The sequence below is a fragment of the Oryctolagus cuniculus genome, chromosome X (assembly GCF_964237555.1).
Source record: "Oryctolagus cuniculus chromosome X, mOryCun1.1, whole genome shotgun sequence".
NCBI classification, from domain to species: Eukaryota; Metazoa; Chordata; class Mammalia; order Lagomorpha; family Leporidae; genus Oryctolagus; species Oryctolagus cuniculus.
Window position 1 is genome coordinate 122,277,812 of NC_091453.1, and position 23,096 is coordinate 122,300,907.

The 23,096-nt window shown below is 38.8% G+C and overlaps 1 long non-coding RNA gene across 2 annotated transcripts; it reads left to right on the forward strand.

The window, feature by feature from the left end:
- Nucleotides 1-3,144: 3,144 nt before the first annotated feature.
- Nucleotides 3,145-10,434, forward strand: LOC138847584 (uncharacterized). Of its 2 annotated transcripts, none has more exons than XR_011385468.1 (3): nt 3,145-3,389; nt 6,322-6,438; nt 8,434-10,434. It is a non-coding gene; the product is annotated as an uncharacterized lncRNA (long non-coding RNA). The 2 variants fall into 2 exon arrangements; XR_011385469.1 differs by having other exon boundaries at nt 3,151-3,403.
- The last annotated feature ends 12,662 nt before the right edge of the window (nt 10,435-23,096 follow it).

Below are 23,096 nucleotides of genomic sequence, written 5' to 3' on the forward strand. Positions count from 1 at the left end.
AAGCTTCTTCCATGTCTTCCTACATGCGTGCAGGGGCCCAAGGACTTGGGCCCTCTTCTACTGCTTTTTCAGGCCACAGCAGAGAGCTGGATCAGAAGCGGAGCAGCCGGGATATGAACTGGCACCCATATGGGATTCCAGGACTGCAGGCAGTGGCTTTACCTGCTATGCCACAGTGCCGGCACCCCTTTGCCCATTTCTTAACTAAATTGTTTGCTTTGTTGTTGTTGAGTTTCTTGATCTCTTATATATTCTGGTTACTGATCTTTTATTGATTGTATAGTTTGCAAACAATTTCTCCCATTCTGTGGGTTGTCTTTTCACTTTTCTGATAGTTTATTTTGCAGTGCAGAAGCTTCTCAGTTTGATATAATCTCATTTGTCAATTTTGGCTTAGATTGCATGTGCCTATGGGGTCTTTTCCAAGAACTCTTTGTGCTCATGTCTTGTAGGGTTTCCCCAATGTTCTCTAATAATTTGATGGTTTTGGGTCATAGATTTAGGTCTTTTGTCCATTTGGAGTGGATTTTAGTGAAAGGTGTAAGGTAGAGGTCTTGCTTCATACTTCTGCATGTGGAAATCCAGTTCTCCCAGAACCTTTTGTTGAAGAGACTGTCCTTGCTCCAGGGATTGGTTTTAGATCCTTTGTCAAATGTAAGTTGTCTGTAGATGCTTGGACTAATTTCTGGTGTTTCTACTCTGTTCCATTGGGCTATCCATCTGTTTTTGTATCAGTACCAGGCTGTTTTGATTATAACTGCTGTGGTATGTCTGGAAATCTGGTACTGTGATGCCTCCAGCTTAGTTATTGTATAAGATTGTTTAGCTATTTGGAGTCTCCTGTTTCCATATGAATTTCAGTATCATTTTTTCTATATCTGCTAAGAATGTCTTTGATATTTTGATTGGTATCACATTGGATCTGTAAATTGCTTTCAGAAGTATGGACATTTTGATGATATCGATTCTTCCAATCCATGAACATGGAAGATTTTTCCATTTTTTTTTGTGTCTTCTATTTCTTTCTTTAATGTTTTGTAGTTCTCACCATAGAGATCTTTGACAACCTTGGTTCAAGTTTATTTCAAGGTATTGATTTTTTTTGGTAGCTATTGTGAAAGAGATTGATCTTAGAAGTTCTTTTTCATTCGTGACATTGTGTATGTATACAAAGGCTGCTGATTTTTGTGATTGACTTTATATCCTGCTACTTTACCAAACTCTTCTATGAGTTCCAATGGTATCTTAGTCAAGTTTTTCGGATCTCGTATGTATAGGAGACTAAAAGATTCTATCTTTCTAAAATCTAGTTTTGAAAACTATGGGGCCAAACTATGCCATAATATGACAGATTGAAAAGCATAGCTTGGTCAACAAGAAATAATGTATTTAACCTCTAATAGCTCTGGTCAAGTGATTTTTATATGAATAGGGATGATTTCAATCTTTTAGAATTTTGCCTAAACCATTTGTGTAACAAAATATTGTGTTTTATAGTACTTCATGAGTATTTTACTTATTTTTTCAAAGATTTGTTTTATTTATTTGAAAGACAGAGTTACAGAGAGAGGTAGAGACACAGAGAGAGAGAGAGGTCTTCCATCTGCTGGTTCACTCCCCAGATGGCCACAATGGCCAGACTGTGCTGATTTGAAGCCAGGAGCCAGGAGTCTCCTCTGGGTCTCCCACAAGGGTGCAGGGGCCCAAGGACTTGGGGACATCTTCTACTGCTTTCCCAGGCCATAGCAGAGAGCTGCATCAGAAGTGGAGTACCTGGGTCTCGAACCAGTGCCCATATGAGATGCTGGTGTTTCAGGCCAGGGCTTTAACTAGCTGTGCCACAGCGCTGGTCCCAAATATTTTACTTATTAATTGTAGCAGAATTGAACTATTTGATTCTGTTTTCTCCAAATTATTTGACATTTATACGCCTGGAAATGTATAAATCACTATAGTAGATCCATGCCCCCATCACCCGCACTCATTCTTGTAGTATTTCAAACAGGTAAAAAATATGTAATTGTCAGTAAAACAGGGACTTTGAAGTTATTGAACACAATGGAAGCCCTGAAATTGAGAAAACACAGATATTCTCAGAGCTTAATGCATGTTTTAAACCATTTCCATGGGAACCAACTTTTGGCACTAAGGCCACTGTTATGACAAACAGTTAGAAATCATCTTCTACCAAGCAGATGGTTAATTTGTAACAGGGGAATATAACAAGGAGGAACTGGGTTATATAACCCTTAAAAACCCTTGATAATGGATTCAAGTGGGCTAAATCAATGGGATTTCTTCCAATTCTGTGTCAGTGCTAGTATGTGTGGCAATAAGATCATCAACCACAGGAGGAAGCACCACTAATTGCAAAGTGTCTAGAAAGGTAAATTTTACTAAAAATTAGAAAATAGCAGTATATATTTCTAGACCAATCAGGACAGTGTGGGTCAAGAACCACGAGGTAAGCTAAATAAATTTATATGAGGGAAAACAGTAAAAAAAGAAGATGAAAGTGTATTGGCTTAAGTTCCCAGAGTACTTAGACTAAAACTAATTATCCAGATTAACTGTCAGTATACCTTCAAGCCAGCCTTCTGGAATGTCATTGTGTATTGCATAGAATCTATGCATTCTCTGATTTTAGTGCTAAGTGAAATCCTAGAGGTTTGGTGAGCTACTCAAAGTCACATAAGAAGTTATTGATACAGCTGGGACTTGAGCCCTGGATCTAAGACTTAAGACAATCTATCCAGTAATATTTATTTGGAAATATTTCTCCCTTGAGGAAATTCTTGCTCCTTTCCTTAAGGATATTTTTGAAACAACTATTTCAAAACTGCTCTCAAGATGTTCTGCCAACTTCATTTGGACTACTGTGGGACTCCATGGGATGCGCAGCCATGGAGCCCCCACGTCAAGGTCGGTCTGATAGCTGTTGCTGTGTCTTTATCACAAGGCGAATGTTGCTAGTTTCGGTTAGGGCAATGCTTTCCCACAGTCGGGACTTTCCAGAGGAGTTGAGAATGTTGTAAACAACAAGATGGCGCTGGGGACCGCGCGGTGAGCCTGCCTGCTACATGACACCTCATCTGATTGGCCCGAGGACGCATGCACACTGCGTGAACAGACAGTGGATTGGAGTGTTCCGTGCATGGACTTGAGACCGCTTGCAATTGGCCAGATTTTGTATATAAGCTGTGTGCTGAGGAAGGAGGGGGCTTTTCTGTCCACTCTCCTCCTTTCATTCTTTCTCTGTCACTGTTATTTTCCCATTAAAAGTCTACTGAAGACCGATAAGCTGCGAACAGTGTCGTTCCTTTGCGGGCAAGGGAGCGGCAAGTGGTGCCGTGACTCGGATCCGGACCACTTTCTACACGCAGGAATAGGTAAGGAACAAAAGGTAAGCGTGCGAGTGCACGGAAATCCAGCTGGGGAAAGAATAGAAACCGCGGTTCCATCGAGGAAAGACGGGGAAATTAAGCGCCAGAAAAAAGGGTAAAGGAATCCCTTAAAAGGCGGGAGTACAAAGTGTTCAGAAACGCCAGGAAATAGGCAGAGACTTCCTTTTTACCTCCAAATGGACAATACTCAGAAACTTCCTTTTTACCTCCAAATGGACAATACTCCGTCCACCACTAGGTTGCACATGCTGTTGAGCTGCTTGTTAAAAGCTGTGGGGACGCCCGTTAAGGCGGCCACAGTATGTGCATTCACTAGGGCCGTTGCCAAGACGTCACCACGGTTTGTGGAAGGTGGCCAATTAGATGAGCAACAGTGGCGGAGAGTAGGGAGACAGTTGAGAGCAGCCAGAGAGCCGGCAGAAATACTTAGATTATGGCAACTCATTGAAAAGACACTTAAGAACCCCACTGAGAGCATAGGGCTTTTACTTGATGAAGCATGCGAGCTCCTAGAGAAGGTTCAGGAGGAGTCTCGGCATGATAGTCAGTCTAGTGACTGTGGTAGTCAGTGGGACAGAAAACAGACAGACAAAGGTCCCTGTAGGGACCACCACCGGATGAGACAGAGGAAAATTCAGTGAAGGACCATCCCCCATCGAGTGCGCCCCTGCGCTCGAGGGGGCCGTCTCATTTATATCCCAGTTTGACTAGGCTAGCAAATTTGTCCTTAGAGGACGAACCGCCGCTGCGGTATCGTCCATTGACTCTCCCTAAATCGGCCCCTAGAAAAAAAAGAAAAAGCTATAAAGACTCCATTACAGACGCAGGGAATAGGGTTAAAAAAGGCGAGCCATAGAACAGTTCATTAATGCTATAAAAATAGTCAGTCCTTGGTTCGCAAAAGGAGTCGTGAATAAGCAACATTGGGATTTCCTCAGAGAAAACTTAAATGTGCATTTAAAGAAACAAAGCAAGCCGTGACAAAGGCTGTGAAAACTTTGTTGCAGATGTAGAGAGTAGGGTTAAAGAAACAAACTGTAGAGCAGTTTATCAGTGCTGTTGAAACAATTAGTCCTTGGTTTGCTGAAGAGGGTGTTGTGGATAAGAAACACTGGGAGTAAAAAATATAGATCAGTGTACACTGGACAGCCGTCACCTTGTATTTAAATATTTCATTTGAAGTAAATGTTACCTGTTATAAAGTTAATCTTACTATGTGAAATGAGAAATTGTGGTGACAAAGTATCCGGAGTACCCATTTTGTTTTTGTTTTATGTACTAACTCTACCCCTATTATTGATAGGAATGCTTGAGCAGATTATGCTTGGTTTGCTTTAAAAAAAAAAATGTAAGTCAAAATATGCCGCAAGTAGTTAAGATTCCACACACCTGCAGAAATGTAATAATTACTGATAATAAGAGGCTAGTTCCCTCAGATATGTTTCAATTTATCCTTAAAACATATTGAATATTATTGTGTTTGATTGCTGGATGTATATTTGTATAGAAAATTTGTATTATATTCGTATGATGTATTAATTATGCCTATACCTTGGTGCAACTCTAAGGCCAAATGTAAGGACAGATTTTTGGGATGGAGAGGCTTGTGTCTTTGTTTGGCTCTGATAAACAAGTAACTTGTCTGCCGGATGACCTTCTCCTGCTCCTTGGGAGCCTGGCCAGCTCCCGGGGAGGGGGATAAAGGAATGTTTTCTGATAAACAGGTGGGCATGCTTCGTGTCTCGGCTCTCTGGCCAAGATCCGGGACGGGACGCACTGCTTGCCTAACATCTTGGCAATGAGCCACCCTTGTCCTTGGGGGCTTTAAGGGGGAGCCAGAGCAAGCCTCTGCTGCTGCTGCTCCATCCCGGGGGAACATGCAGTCAAGCTGAACATTAAACGTGCCCATGATGATTACTAATGATGCTTAATTCTCAGTATGGATCCTTTTCTGGTGCTGTGTAAAGATTGCCTAGTACTGCCCATAGTACTGCAAATTCTACAAAACATAAGTACAACGCAGATATGAATCAATTGGCTATTGTGGCTGAGGTGTTCTGTAACAGTCCCTTTAATAAAAAATTAACAAAATAAATTAATTTAAAAAACAGAACATTCAGGACCTGCCACTCTGCTTGGTATGTCATTACAAAAATCAACAAGAAGGACTATGCCTGATAAATGAGGGTGCTATCAATGTGGGCAGCAGGGACATGTACAAATATTGTCCAAAAGTCAAACATCAAAAAAGCCCCTCCTCCTGGGATTTGCCCCTGGTGCTAAAGGGAAAGGCATTGGGCCAATAAATGTCACTCCAAAACTGATAAAAAAAATTTCATTAAATAAATACAGTTCAAATAACTAGAAGCGGGGCTGGCCCCAGGCCCCACCCCAACAAATTTTGGGGATGATGACATTTGTTCCTCAACAGAACACCCTAAATCTGTCAATTTTCTCCACGGAGCCATAGAGGGTAGTACAGGACTAGACCTCAGTGCCACCTCCTATACAGTATTGACCCCTGAGATGGGCCCACAAGGCCTCCCTACTGGGATTTTTGGTCCTTTGCCAACTAGGATTTTTGGTCTCCTACTGGGTAGAAGTAGTATAACTATGAAAGGGTTACAGGTTTTTCCTGGAGTTATAAACACTGACTTTACTGGTGAGATAAAAATTATGACTCAAGCCAATAATGTAACTTTAACTCCAGAACAATGCATTGCTCACTTGATTCTGTTCCCCTTCTCTTCAATTGGTAGGTCTTTTTTAAATAAAAGAGAAAATAATGGTTTTGGATCTTCTAATGCTTATTAAATACAACCCATAACTAAGGACCGACCCAAATTTTTCTTAAAATTAAATAAAAAGTTATTCAGTGGTCTTTTAGATACTGGAGCTGGTGTCTCTGTTATTTCAGCAGCAAGCTGGCCCACAAATTGGAAAAAGAAAATTACCATAACTCAATTGCAAGGTATTGGTCGGAGTCAAAGATTAACACAAAGTTCCAAATTGCTACAATGGGAGGATAAAACAGGTAATACTGGAGCCTGTCGCCCCTATATTTTGGCTGCGTTACTTGTTAATTTCTGGAGACGTGATATTCTAACTCAAATGGGGGCTTTAATACACAGTCCAAATAAGATTATTGCCATTAACATACTTCAACAAGGTCATTTGCCAGGTAAGGGTTTAGACAAACAACAACAAAGCATCGCATCTCCAGTTACTTTAACTGTTAATCATGACCAGAGAGGCTTGGGTTTCCCTTGATGGCTACTGGTCAGTCTGTGCCCCATGCAAAAAATAAAATAAAATAAAAATCAGATAATCCCATGTGGGTGAATCAGTGTCCTTTACTACAGGAAAAGATAAATGCTGCACAGATATTAGTGGAAGAACAATTAACAGCAGGACATATCGTTCCTTCTAATTCTCCTTGAAATACTCCTATTTTTGTTATCAGACAGAAATCTGGGAGATAGCGATTGCTTCAAGGCCTTAGGGCTGTTAATGCTACTGTAAAAATTATGGGGGCTTTACAACCAGGTTTACCATTGCCTACTGCAATTCCAAAGGACTCTTATATTGCAATAATAGATTTAAAAATTATTTTTATACTATACCTTTACATCCAGAATATTGTCCCTGATTTGCTTTCAGTGTTCCATCAGTAAATTTTAAAAAACCTATACAAAGATGCCAATGGAGGATCTTACCTCAAAAAATGGCTAATAGCCTTACTTTGTGCCAACAATTCATTGATGCTGCTCTTCAAAAAATTTGCAAAAAATATAGCAATTTATATATTATACACTATATAAATGATATTTTAATAGCTGGACCCGAGGAATTTTTGGTGATACAATGTCTGACAGTAATAAGAGAGCAATTATCTGCTTTTGGTCTTATCATAGCCCCTGAGAAAATGCAACTTCAATATCCTTGTCAATATCTAGGCTTCCAATTGTACCCATGAAAAATACTTCCACAAAAAGTCACCTTACAATTGGATTCTTTACAGACTTCAAATAAGTTTCAAAAACTTCTAGGGAATATTAATTGGCTTTCTGCACATCTCCACCTCACAACAGGAGACGTTAAACCTTTATTCAATACCCTAAAAGGAGGTCAAGCTTCTGTAATTTGTGATGGTCACCGTACGGTTATTAACACCTCTTTTTCATCTCTACAGCTAGTTAAATTAGCTGCTGTTGCACTTGCATTGCAGTCTACTTTGGATGTGGCGGTTAACATATACACCAATAGCAAATATGTGTTCCTATTGGTGCCTCAATTGGAAACGTGTTCATTCCTTCCTGGATCCTCAGCTGCTTCTCCTTTGTTTTCTCGCATTTGCACTGTCATTCGACAGCATACTTGTCCTTTCTTTATAGGTCATATTCGAGCACATTCCAATCTTCCTGAACCATTGGTAGAGGGTAATCATTTGGCAGAGTCTGCTCTATGCATATATTCTATTAATACAGCAACAAAAGATGCCGTTTTACATCATTTAAATGCTCATACATTACGCTTAAAACATAATATTGAATGGAAGGGGAGAGGGAGTGGGAAAGGGGAGGGTTGTGGGTGGGAGGGACGGTATGGGGGGGGAAGCCATTGTAATCCATAAGTCGTACTTTGGAAAATTATATGCATTAAATAAAAGTTTTTTAAAAAAAAAGACTGTCCACAGCAATGTGGTTTAAACAATTAGTAAATACAACCTAAATCAAATGTCCATTGTGATAAAAATAAACAAATTATGGTATTTTTAGAAAAAAAAATCAATGCAAAGAAAAAAAAAACATAATATTACTCAAGAACAAGCTTGACAAATTGTAAAATTCTGTTCTACTTGCTCCATCCAATTACCAAAACCTCACTTTCAAATTAATCCTCGTAATTTATTCCCCCAATCAACTATGGCAAATGGATATCACCCACTTCATGGAATTTGGTAAACAAACATATATACATGTGTCTATTGATGCTTGTTTTAAATTTATTTTTGTTTCCTTACATACAGGTAAAGCTACAAGACATGTTATTGCCTGTTGCTTACAAGCTTTTGCTTCCCTAGGAACTCCAAAGCAGATTAAAACGGATAATGGACCTACTTATATTTCTGCCTCTTTTAGAAATTTTTGTGTAACTTTTTTCTATCTCATGTTACTGACATTCCTTATAATCCTCAGGGTCAAAACATTATTATACGTACACATAACACTTTAAAACAATATTTTAATAATATAAACCAAAGGGGGAGTTTAGGGTTCTTGCCCATTCTCATAACAAATGGCTCTCATGTGCTTTATTCATTTTAAATTTTTTCACATTGGATAAAGATGGTCGTTTTGCAGCTGATCAACAGTGGCATCCACAAACAGCTGGGGTAAGAACAATGGTAAAATGGAAGGATCCTATCACCAATCAATGGAATGGACCTGATCCAGTACTGGTATGGGACATGGGCTCTTAAGGGATGTGTATTTTTATGCAACCAATTTGCTTTTACATTGTTAGCCCCTAATGATTTTCGCAACTGCTCATTGGGCCGTGTGGCCCCGATGCTAACATCTGTATTACCAAAGGCACGACAGCGATGCTCATTACCTGAGAACTGTGATGATGATGTCATCTTAATTGGAGACCTGCTTTCACCATGGCTATACAGCTAGTGGGAGTTCCTGGATTGGCTTATGGAAATAATTGTGGACTACGAAGGCTTACATGTTTGGTGACCAAAACAATCAATTGTACTGCTACTGCGCTATCCAATATAGCTGAAGAATTGGATCAAGTTCGTTCAGGAGTACTCCTAAACCGAGCAGCTATCGATTATTTGCTGTTAAAAGATCATATAAGCTGTAAATCTGTTCCAGGGAAATGTTGTTTTAACATTACTAACAATGCCATATATCGAGTCTGTTATTGATAAACTTAAGAGTAAAATGCAACATATGTTTGTTACTAACCCACTAACATTTGAAGGGTTTCAATGGATTCATTGGTTATTAATGTGGGCTGGATTGTTACTGTTTTTCATACTTTGTATGGGATGTTTTCCGTGTGTTCTACAATGTGTGCTATCTTCACTACAGTCTGTATGGACTGACATTCATCACTTAAAACTTCATACCAAACCTCCTTTGTAATCAAAAATAATTGATATTTGGCTGTATGATTCATCTCTCATTTTAATGGTACTCAAAAACGGGTAAGACACTCCACATCCTGTACCTACCTAAGACAGGGCTCAAGTTAAAGAATGGGTCACTATCGGTTGCTTGTTTGTCATGGTACTACTGGGCCTTGCCTTCATCGCCAGATGGATCAGAGCCTTAGCACTCCGTCAGCAGAATACCAACTTGATAATCCAACAGGCTATGCTGACCACCTTGCGATCTCACCCCAATAAAAAAGTATGGCTTAGCATGATGGAGCGGTAGTCAAAGACGGGTAAACACTGATGGGCGCTCCTAGCAACCTAAGACAGAGGGTAGGACAGGCTTCCTATTACCTCCATGATGGGTAAGCAGGTAGCGCACCATTGGGTACCCAAGACAAGCATGTTTCCATGCCACTTAAATAATAAAGAAGGGGGAGATGTGGGACTCCATGGGATGCGCAGCCATGGAGCCCCCACGTCAAGGTCGGTCTGATAGCTGTTGCTGTGTCTTTATCACAAGGCGAATGTTGCTAGTTTCGGTTAGGGCAATGCTTTCCCATGGTCGGGACGTTCCAGAGGAGTTGAGAATGTTGTAAACAACAAGATGGCGCCGGGGACCGCACGGTGAGCCTGCCTGCTGCGTGACACCTCATCTGATTGGCCCAAGGACGCGTGCACACTGCGTGAACAGACAGCGGATTGGAGTGTTCCGTGCATGGACTTGAGACCGCTTGCAATTGGCCAGATTTTGTATATAAGCTGTGTGCTGAGGAAGGAGGGGGCTTTCCTGTCCACTCTCCTCCCTTCATTCTTTCTCTGTCCCTGTTATTTTCCCATTAAAAGTCTGCTGAAGACCGATAAGCTGCGAACAGTGTCGTTCCTTTGCAGGCAAGGGAGCAGCAGACTACCTAAACTTACCATACCTAAAGCCACATACTGAGTCCTAGAAATTACACTGAGAGCATTATCTTTCTCTTTCTTGGAGGGTAACCTTAAAATTATAATATAATGAAATAACCTCACAAAACACAAACACACAATAATACCAATATATACCATTGTGATTTGTTATGCGGTAACACTAGATTCTTCAGAGCTCAACTCTATTAGGTATAAAATGGTAAAATATAAGGATGACTAACCTAAAAAGGTATTATGAATCTAATTAATTCTTTAATTATGAGAGAGCATATTACAAGAAAGCCAGTTTCACAAGAAGAGGCATATTGCCTGTAAGCTTTCACTAACCAGTATATTTGTCTTTTCTGAGTTATAATAATCTATGAAGTTATTAAACTAGTGTAGTAATAATTATATTTTTATTTATCCAAAAATTATTTATTTCACTCTTACACAAAAATATAGCTTATCTGAGCATAGAATTTTTATTTTTTATCAATATAAAGAGAATAGATTTTATGCATTCCATAGATACAGTTTGAAGAGGACAACCATACTTTCCTCAAAGAAAATGATGATGTTTAATGTGGACATGAAATATTTGTTTTCCTGTTGGACAGTAAAAGAATATTTCACTGAAAATTCTCTATTATTCAATAACATTTTTAGAAATGTAAAAAATACTGGGCACTGATTGAGATGCCTGAATTCCATATATGAAGGTCTGGGAATGAGTCCTGGCCAATTTGCTTTTGACTCCAGCTTTCTGCTACCCAAGAGGCAGCAGATAATGGCTCAAATAGTTGGGAGACCTGGATGGAGTTCCATGCTCCTGGCTTCACCTTGGCACAATCTTAGCTATTATGGGCATTAGGGGAGAGAACCAGTGGCATGGAAAGTTTCTGTCTCTGTCTCTGTCTCTGTCTTTCAAATACAATGAAAACAAGTATAATTAAAAAAAATATATGAAAGCATGAGCACACTAACATTTGTGACAAATTTATTTACTTCCACCACATTTTGAAAGGTATATTTTTCTTCTTCAAGTTGCTGATAGAATTATCTGTAGTTTTCAACATCATCCTGGTTATCTTACCCCAGATCATTAATTCATAATACAAAGGAAATGGCCTATTTTTCATTGGTTTGGCTATTATGGAAGATGATTAAATTAATAATCCATCTTGTGAATGCCGATTGTAAAAATATTTTGAATCATTCCCTACACTCATTCAAAATACCAACAAGACAACTTCATCTCTGTGATTGTCTGCAAACTGCAACAAAACTGGCACAAGTACCATTCCTTGTTCATTACTAGTGCTCTCAGTGGGCTATGCTGGAACATTCCAACACAGCAGGCATTATCGTCTGCCTCCAGCCATAATTTAATGGAGAAAGCTGTCATGATAGACTCCACTTGGGAAAAGGCATCAGTGTAGTATCCAAAGGAGGCTCCTAACTCCTGTGAAAACATATTCTTTGTTCTATAGAGTTGTTAAGACCTAAAGAACACAATTTGATCTCAAAATTCTCATAGTGTCAAATATTGTCACAAAGAGTGATGTATTACTAATTCTGATAGTAGTCTAAATAAAGGAAGTAAATTATCCCAAATGCTTTGAGACCCTTCCCTGCTGTCTTGTTGCCTACTGAAATGTTAAAAATATGTCAAAATTTCAGACAGGTCTCTGAGTGTGATCTAGGCAGCCAGCTGCAAAATGCATCCAATTTCAAAGGAAGTCCTTCACAGCTGACTTAGAACTTTGTTCTCGCCTTATACTAGCATTTGGTCACAAAAATTGCCCCCAACCCTGGAATCCTGATAATGTGAGAATATTTTTTTTATTTCTGGCTCACCTTATTTATGAATTATCACAAATGCCAACACAGAGCTCACACTTCATTCAACAAAGGACTTCTCTGGTGGTGGATAGGAGAACAACCTATCCAGATGCATACATGTTCCCTGTCCCTAAATATGGCACCTTTCATTTATGATCCATTTCTATCACTTCTTGGGGTTTTCACTCATCCATCTCGTGCCTTCAGTTAGAATTTCCTGATATCAGAGGCTAATGTTTATATCTTTGGTATTGATTTATTCAAGTAACAAAAATTACAGTTTTGGAAAGCCTTATCCTTAGTAAAAAAAAAAAATGAAAATTCCAACCTAGTGTTCCCTAAACATGTTTCCTACTCAAATACAATCATATATACAGTGACTAATTAGCCCTAGCATACAGACTGAGTGTAAGCTAAGAAGTGATATCCCTCCCCCGTCTCTAATTTCTATGTGGCCTTATCTACTGGAACAATGGTTCTACAATTTGTTGAGATGGAAAAGATAATGAGAATGGCAGGTTTAGGGAGGAAACCAAATTTTTTTTCTGAAATATAGTGAATTCAAGCTGCCTATAAGATATCTGATTTCTCCATGAGAATAGATGAGATAACCAAAGCAATTGAGTATCAAAAATCGAAGACTGAATCCTGCAGCACTGTTTTATTAAAAACCACAAGACAACTAGAAATCCTAACATTAAAAAAAAAAAAAACAAGAAAGAGAATTTAGTAATGTAAGAATAAAATACTGTGTGGTATCCTGGATCCCAAGTGAAGAGTGTATAAAAAAAAAAAAGGTAGGAAGTGATCTGCTTAGTTAAATGCTATTGATAGGCTGGTGAAGTTGAGAAATTATTAGAGATTTTAGAAATGCTGAGGGCACTGGTAACAGCAGTTTTGATGGAGTGGTTGAGCAACAGTCTGATTGCAACAAGAATCATTTATAACCTGTAGAACCTGCAATATGCCTCTGGGTGAGACTATGTACAGGGCAACAGTATTATGTAGGCACCAAAACAAGGTTGTTGGTGAAACAGACTGTGGAAATGTGCAGGCAGAGGATGTTTATAAACAGTTGGTAAAAACATGGAAAATGTTAATGCTTTAAAAATGTGACAAAGGAGGCCAAAAATACTCTATGTTGAGTGTTAAAGGAGAACATGAAATTACATGAACTTAAATATGGGTAGAATAGAAAAATAGTTTTCAAGGGCATGTGTCCCAATGGAATCAGGGGCTATTTTGAAAGATAGGATTATAGACATTTTCCTTATACCTTTCTGTATTGAAATTATTTTCCTGTATAATAAACTAAATTTACTAAAGAGAAAACACCAAAATACTCCCAGAGAATTGTAACAACTAATCGGAGATGCTAAAGTGATACCAAAACAGAAAATATTTTAGTCTAAACTGAGCGGTCAGTGTTTCTCAAAGGGTAGTCATTGAACCACTTGCGTTTGAAACACTCTTGGCACTTCCAGGTTTACAACCAGGAAGTACTGAATCAAACTCTATAGATATGATGCTGAGTTCTCTCTATTTAAAATATATAAGAACGTTTTTGTCCTTTCCTGTGATCTGAATCTAATCCTCCTTCTCAGGGAGCTGCCACTGTCAAATTTAGCCTCTCTCATACCAAACATTTCTCCTTCTTGAATAGACATTTCTCAGGAGGACTTAAATATAATCAAGAACTGAAAAAAACAGAAATCTTTAGACTTGTGTTCCCTCTGCAGTTATAGACTAGTCTTATTCTTTACTTGAAATAATTATCTAAACACATCATTGTCTCTATTTCTTTACCCATATTTCCAGCTGAACCTATTACAATTTCTTTCTGCCTCCATTACTCTACTAAGAGACAAATGACATCCATGTTGCCTGTCAATGACTACTTTTCTATACTTATTTTACTTGAAATCTTTGTGATATTTCACTACATTTTTCATTTATATTTTCATATAAATAAAGCCTATTTCATGTATTTCAGGATACTATTCTAAAAAGATAATCATAATTCCCTCCCTCCCTCCCTATATGCCCCTCCTTCCTTTCTTTTTATTTTCCTTTAATTTTTACAAAAATATACTTTCAATTTACTTTGTAATCACAGGCATAAAGTACAACTAACCATAATGTTCAACAAGTAAAAATTAGAAAGACATAGGAATATAGACAAGGCTATAAACAATAATGAAATCATAAGATGTCAGTACCATTGTTATACCTTTTTGTATTCTGTATTAACTAGCACATACCAGATAAAACATACATTTGTCTTTTGGGGGCTAGTTTACTGCATTAAGCATAATGGTTTTCAGTTGCATCCATTTTGTTGCAAAAGACAGGATTTCATTCTTTTTATGGCTGAGTAGTATTTCATCACGTATATATATTATATTTCCTTTATCTAGTCATCAGTTTATGGACATTTGGGTTGATTCCATAGCTTTTTTTTGTAATATTTATTTTATTTATTTAAAAGTGAGAGTTAGTAAGAGGGAGGGAGAGACACAAAGAGATCTTCCATCTGCTGGTTCACTCCCCAGATGGTTGCACTGGCCAAGCCTGTGTCAGACAGAAGCCAGGAGCTTACTCCAAGTCTCCCACTTGGGTGCATAGGTTAAGCACTTAGGCCATTTTTTGCTGCTTTCTCAGGCTATTAGCAGGGAGTTGGATCAGAAGTGGAATAGCAGGGACACAAATCAATGCCCATATGGGATGCTGGTATCTCAGGTGACAGCTGCTTTACATGCTACACCTCAAAGCTGACCCCAGTTTTGTCTTATTTATCTGATGTTTGCATCTCTAGCTATTTTGCAGTCCCACTCTTTTCTGTTTTGTCATTCAAAGTTGAAAAGCTCAAGACTAGAGCTTTCCCTTACCCTCTATTTTCTACCCTGAGCATCAGATACACACTCTGCATTTCAGTTAGCTACTATATATAAATTACTCTCAAATACACATATCTGTATACACTAATATACACATAGATTGGATGTGACATCTTGGATTTGCTTCAGAATGATCCAGGAGAAGGTTGTAATGTGTGGGGATTTAGACAAAACAAGATTGATGTGCTTGAAGCTGCAGCATAAATACTTGTTTTATTATTATGTACTGTTGAATTTGGTACATGTTATCCAATTACCATAATGCAAAATAGAAATATATATCTAGATGAGGGCAGCACTTTGGCATAGTAGGCTAAGCCTCTCCCTGTGGCTCCAGCTTCCTATTTGGGTGCCAGTTCATGTTTTGGCTCCTCTTCCAGTCCAGCTCTCTATTAATGGGCTGGGAAAGCAGTGGAAGATGGCCCAAGTCCTTGGGCCCCTGCATCCACGTGGGAGACCTGGAAGAAGCTCCTGGCTTCAGATCACCCTAGCTCCAGCTGTTGTGGCCATTTGAATAGTGAACCAGCGGATGGAAGACCTTTCTCTCTGTCTCTCCCTTCCTCTTTGTGTAATTCTCTCAAATAAATAAAAATATGCATGTACATATATGTGTATATATATATATATACACACACACACACATATATATAGCTTATGGGGGATTTTGCATCTCATTATCCCTATGTCCACTGCTTACTGTATATTTATTCTTACTTGTAAGTGTAAACAAAAATGGTTAATGTTTGTTGAGTACTTAACACCTACCATCTCTCTTCTAAGTAGTTTGTATTTATTCCTTATACATACTACATGGGATAGTTGCTATTTTTTTATTTTTTATTTTATTTTATTTTATTTTTTGACAGGCAGAGTGGACAGTGAGAGAGAGAGAGACAGAGAGAAAGGTCTTCCGTTGCTGTTGGTTCACCCTCCAATGGCCGCCATGGTCAGCGCGCTGCGGCTGGCGCACCGCGCTGATCCGAAGGCAGGAGCCAGGTACTTATCCTGGTCTCCCATGAGGTGCAGGGCCCAAGCACTTGGGCCATCCTCCACTGCACTCCCTGGCCACAGCAGAGAGCTGGCCTGGAAGAGGGGCAACCGGGACAGAATCCGGCGCCCCGACCGGGACTAGAACCCGGTGTGCAGGCGCTGCTTGGTGGAGGATTAGCCTATTGAGCTGCGGCGCTGGCCCGGGATAGTTACTATTATTTTTCACATTTTACAGATGAAGAACCTGTCATGATGATGCTGAATAAGCTTCTCTGTGTCATATTAAGTGGCTGTTCTAGGACTCAAATTCCAGCAGTCTGTTGCAGAGTCCTATTGAAGCATCTCTTTAAAATCAACATGTCTGATATCAAATGAGATCCTCTTCTTACCACCTATCCTTTTCCAGCACTCTTTAATTCTGGGAATATAGCTTGCATTTATCCTGCTGTGAAACCCAGAAACATAAATACAAATATAAACCTTGTGATTTTTCATATTCACCTTAGATAATTTATCTAATATCAAATCCTTTTACTTTCACTTGCCAAAAACCTGCAGAAATCATTCTGTTATCTGACTCTTATCTATCATCTTTTTTTCATCTTCCACCACTACAATCCAAGATTAAGCTACTATCACTACTATCCTCCACTTCTAAAGACAGTCCTTTTTAGCATGAAAATCTGATCATGTGACCACCCTAGGTTAAAACATTATGGGGTTTCTAAGTGAGCTACAATTTAGACTGAATTTCCCAATATGGAATTCAGTGACCTAATCCCTCCCTACCATTCCTTCAGTCCCTTCCCCTCGCTCTGTAGTTAGACACACTAGTTTTCTTTCTGTGCCTTTAAGGAACAATGGTCTTTTGAAAAAAAAAAAAAGTCCATGCTTTTAATCTCATCTTGAAGGCTCACGCCACACCAGTCTTTTTCTGTAATATCTCCTCATGCTTAAGTTCTCACTTGTAGTCAAGTCTCTCAAATTCCACTATAAATCGTTCTTTTTCTTATATGCTCTTTTTAGAAGCACATTCCTAAAGCACTTAACATCAATTTTTGTGATTATTTTATTGTCTCTCTACTCATCAAGGCTCTCAGTTCATGGCATCAGGATTATAAGTTCAATATAATAGGTACTCAACAAATATTTTTGATTGCATGTATGGATGAATCATTATAATGATGCTGTCATTTAATATACATTAAAGTCAGATTCTACTGAAGAAATTTTGCTTTTCTTTCTACACCTTTGCTTCTACATTTCTTAAGACTAATTATAATACTCGTGTCTCTCAGAAATTCAGGACTCTCCTTGTTGATGAACTTCATTTTTACAGAAGAAAAATCTAGATTAATAAATGTCAATTTTATTGAATGCCAAGCCACAAAAACTTACATTTTGCTGAATGAGTGTTTACTAAATTGTAAATTTGTGTTGTTACACATTTCTGAATGTGTGTCATATTACATAATTAAATAAATAAATAAAAATAATTTGACTAAAAACATTTATTCATAGCCTTGTGATCTGCCCAAATTCATTATAATTAAGTCAGAGTCCCAGAACATAAATCTAGTGACCTTATACAGCTTTTTGGTTTCTTTTGAAGATTCTTAAGCCACTTTTCTTTTGTTTATACATTCATCTGATCTCTCATTTATTTATCCACAAACTATTACAAGTTTCAGAGCCCTTGAAGACCATTCAGCACAATCTCCTCAGCTGTTGGACAGAGAATTCTGGTCCAAAAATAGCATTGTCTTGCCCAAAGTCAAAGAGCTACTTAGTGAAAAGCCAGTACTCTAATTGTAAAGACTTACAAATAATTGTTATTCCAAAGAGCTGTTAGTTTCCCCTGGTATCTGTTCTCTTTTTTCCTATGGTAGTCAATTTTTCCCCCAGAACACAGCCACTCATACAGTAAAAAATCTTCCAACTAGCCTTACGGTTAGCATGTGGCCATGTTATAAAATTCTAGACAAAAAAAAAAAAAATGTGTGGAAGTGTTCTATCTGTGGTTGCTCCCGCAAACTTCCCATATGAGGCACCTGGAGTGCAGGCTTTGCCTTTGCACCTTCCTAATTCTTCTTCCATTCTGTTGCCTGGAATGCAGATATAGTCATCTTGACCTATCAAGATTAAGAAGACAGCCTTCAGCTGGAAGAAGTCTGATTCCCTGAGGATTTCATGGGACAGAGTTGCCAGATGATGTTAGCACTGCCTGCCACATAAACTTTTAGATGACAAAGAAATAAAAGTTGCATTATTGTTTACCACTGATATTTTGAGTATTATTGTTATTTGCAGTCAATTTAATCCTTATTGATTCAGATACTAAACAAATACTTATTAATTTGGCCAAACTTTTGACACATGGGACCATTTTATTTCTACCATATTATAATCCTCCTTTTGTATACTCTGTTATAAAATTAAAAAAAAATATAAAGACCCAATGTTATATCATCTCTGGGTTTTGAGCATATTTTCTGGTTTTCTTATCAACAATGAGTATGGAAATGACTGGATTGTTTAATTTAAAGATATAGTCTACAAGGCCAGCATTGTGGTGTGGTGGGTTAAGCTGCCCCTTACAATGGCCAGCACTGCATATGGGTGCCAGTTCAGGTCCTGGCTGCTCCACTTCTGGTCCAGCTCCCTGTTAATGTGCCTGGGAAAGCAGCAAAGCAGCAGAGGATGGCCCAACTCCTTGGACCCGTGCATCCATCTGAGAGAATTGGAAGAAATTCCTGGTTCCTGGCCATTGTAGCCATTTGAGGAGTAAACCAGTGAATGGAAGACCTCTCCCTCTTTGTCTCTGGAAGTTTGCCTTTCAAATAAATAAATTCATATATGTAGTCTAACCAGCTCTAAACTCATAAGTAGCTTCATTTTGGGCATGGAAGCTATGCTGATTATGTAGATAGGCTAAATTATTATAATTAAACCCAGAAAATTGAACCAAAATTTCTTCAGATATTGTTTTCAATAAACGTTGTTCTAATTAAAAATATATTTCTGAGGTTGCAGCCGTTACGTATCATAGGTCTATCTTTGGAGATGTGATGGAGATCTTAAATAAGTTTGTGTTAAATGCATAAAGCTTTTAGGGGGAAAATGTTTTATAAATGTAAAGTGTTGTTAGGATAACTACAAAGAAAAACATGAAAAATGAATACATACAAACATCTATCATGGGTGTTATTTAGCAGGATTGCAGTTGGCCAATGTCAAGATATCCATAAAATGCTGGGGCAATGAACTGTATTACCTGCACTGGTTCCATTCCAGCCCAAATGCACCTGGTGTCTCCTACATAATCTTAAATCTGACCAACCTCACCGGGCCTCTCATCTTCGCCAACTTATACTATGCTGAAAATGCAGGTCCTTATTCTTTCATTTATCCCCTTGTCTGCAATTCAAGTTTGGGTCCTCCCTTCCTGCTGTACCTTTCTGACTGACCTTGTTTACCACTCCCTGAAATTCTTTATTCTTTAGACAAATTGCTTTTGATTTTAATTTCTTACTTATCCATTTCCCTTATCTTTTGTATCAACTGACATCTAGCCATTCATTAGGTCCACCTGCATGTCTTGCAGTACCACATGCCACCAGGATCATATGTGAGATCGGCTATGCCACAACTAACCAATGAAAATCTCATGTCACCTACATACATATATTCTATGCTTCTGTGTTTTTTTTTTATCTTTGGATGCCATAGTCACTCTTGTACATTGACTAAAGACTTGTGTGCCTGTCAAGCTCCCTATACTAAATCCTGTCACTATACTGTGTGACTTCACATCTAGTCTGAAATGTATACAACACATTGGTCTTTAAGTTTCCTACTTATCTCAGATGCAGTGACTTTCACTTCCTCTATACTCTCATTGTTGTAGAACCTTGTCCTCAAGCAGAACTCTTTGACATTTTAGCCTTCATGCTACAAATATATTCTGCATACAAGAATCCCAACCGCTCATTCTGTTAATTCCTTTTACATCACTGTTATCCTTACACTTGCTCTGATTCCACTGAAACTTTCTTTCTTTCATTCCCATTTTCTCCCAATGTATAGGCAGAACCTGAAGGTACTCCTTTCTCTATCCAAATAAGACTCCATGATAGTAACTCAAGCAAACCTTACTAACATTTTAGACTCCTAGAAATACTCAGTTCTCTGAAGATTCCAGACTTCCTTTACTTGATTGCTTTTGTGTTTCCTATTTTCACTGTTGGTGCATCCCAAATTCTTTTTTTGAAAGACAGAGTTACAGAGAGGTCAAGACAGAGAGAGGTCTTCCATCCACTGATTCACTTCCCAGATGGACGCAACAGCTGGAGCTGTGCTGATCCAAAGCCAGGAACCAGGAGCTTCTTCCAGGTCTCCCATGTGGGTGCAGGGGCCCAAGGACTTGGGCCATCTTCTACTGCTTTCCCAGGCCATAGCAGAGAGCTGGATTGGAAGAGGAGCAGCTGGGACTAGAACCTGCACTCATATGGGATGCCTGCACCTCAGGCGAGGCCTTTAACCCACTGCACCACAGTGCTGGCCCCACCAAATTCTTTGTTTAACTCAAACTCTTACCCTTAAGACTCAATTGCATAATAAAGGATAGCCTTTTTTTCTCCCTTTGTAGTTCTGAGGTAAATTTCATCCTTTGTGTTCATTTGGCACTCTGTTGTACCCCCTTCAATGTTTATATCATATTCTACTGAATTTCTGTGGGGAATCTCACAGGAGTCCCAAAGTCTAGTCATTGATCACTGCTTACGCAACAACTAATGGGCAGTGGGCCATGGAGAAATTCATGGTAGTCCTAAACGAGTTATAGAGCACTACTAACCACAAACCAGCTAAAATAAGAATGGAGTTACTTATGCTAAGCTAGGAGCTGATGACATCACTTATGCTAAGTTTAGTGCTTGCCAAGAAAAACATCTCCTCATCAGACTGAAGAGACACCTCCAGACAGTCTGATAACGTGTGTGCTAAGGATGATAACCTCAAGTCCTCCCAATAATAGCATGGTGATTGATAGCACTGGGCACAGCACTGGACACAGTTGATATGCCCTATCTTAGACAGCATATTGGTGGCACCCCAAGAAATTCCATAATGTGACTAATTGACACCCAGACCCCCCCCCAGGGACCTTTTTCCCCTGGAGTAGCAAGGATAAAAGGAGTGTTCTTTCCATTGCTCTCCATCCCCTCGGGGATTATGGCCCACTACGTGTGAACCTTTGGATCTCCACTAATCTTGGAGCTGAAAAGCCAGCCCATTCCTCTGTATCGGCACAAGGCGACCACGGGGGCAATCTCCATCAGAACCGACGCCTGGACACCTCTCATCAACCTGTTGCCAGATCCTCATCAAATAGAATGGACTGTACCCCAGAAGGCAGCCTTGAAACTGCTGATTTAAATGTATAATTACATTATAATAGTTATTTCTGCAAAGCCATTTCTTAAATCCAATAACAAATCTTTTACCGCAATCAGATCTTCTCAATCACCTTTCTTTCTTCAGAGTCTGGGTAAACTACAGGAGAACGGGTTTCTTCCTAAGTAAGAATCACATAGTGTTCTCAATCTTGAGCATGTCATTGTTTCCTGGTGCCTAGTATTTATTTTGCAGGCATTTTTCCCATTCTTGAATATTTGACTGAATGGTTAAATCCTCACATTTCTCTGACTTTTCAGTTCTTATTGATGTTAACATTTCTGATTGCCTAAATTTTTGACTTCTCACTGGAATTTCTCCTCTCAACCATACATCTGCTTTCTCATATATTATCTCTTCAGATCTTAACTCTTAACATAAAAGCCCTAGGCTCCTTTTTTAGAAGAAAAGAACTTACTGAGGCAATAGTGATCATAACGATTGGAAAAGGAAAAAAAGAAAACGCTCCATCTCGACTTAAGAAATGGCTTCTAAAGGCACACCACATAGCTCATTTTCCAACCATGATGCTGTTAAGAAATGATTCACTGTGTATTAATACTTAGAACTGGAAGCAACCTGATCATGACCCTAGTAGCACTTTGTCAAATTTCCTGCTTCTGATTGGTCTTTTGACTTCTGCCACCAGAGATTGTGTTCATCTCTTTTATGGAACTCCAGTCACACCCAGGATTCAAGTAGCAAGAAAATCTGCTTACCTATTGTTATTGCCAGACATGATCACAAACTTACTGGTTTAAAAAAGAGAAATGTTTCCTGTCACTATTTGAATGATACAAATCCAAAATCACTCACTGGGCAGAAGCTGGAATCTAGTGAGTTCTCTGCTCCATTCAGTAGCCCTAAGCCCTTTAACTTGAAGATAGTTTGCAGTTGAACATACTTTTACTCAAACATCTGTAACATTGACATTTATTTTAACAGACAATCTTACATAGAGACTAATGACATAAATATAATTTTATTTTAAAGAATGCATCCTACAATCTTACCTCTCCATGAAGATCCTCATGTCAAGTCTCACTGGAAAAACACGTTATCAAAGTCTCTGGTGCCAAGACTCCTGTGTTTCCTTTAATGAGGAAGAGCCTCAAACCCTGCCAAATTCACCAGTGTTCCAAAAAATGCCATCTGGGACCCAGATGGAGGACCTGAGCCTACAATCACAATCCCCAGGGGCTTTAGACATAATATGCATCATCTTCCTGTGCTAGAGATCAGCCTCAGCACTATCAAGGCCTTTAGACTGAGCCAACTAGAACATTGCAGAGCAATCAGCAAATCAGACACCTTTTAAAGATGTACATTCTCTAAAAATTTGGCTAGATAAGGTTAAAAATCTTTTCAAAGTTTTTCAGTCATTCTGTTCTGAGTCCTGTTTACATGATAAAGGCTACAGTCTCCCTCAGAGAC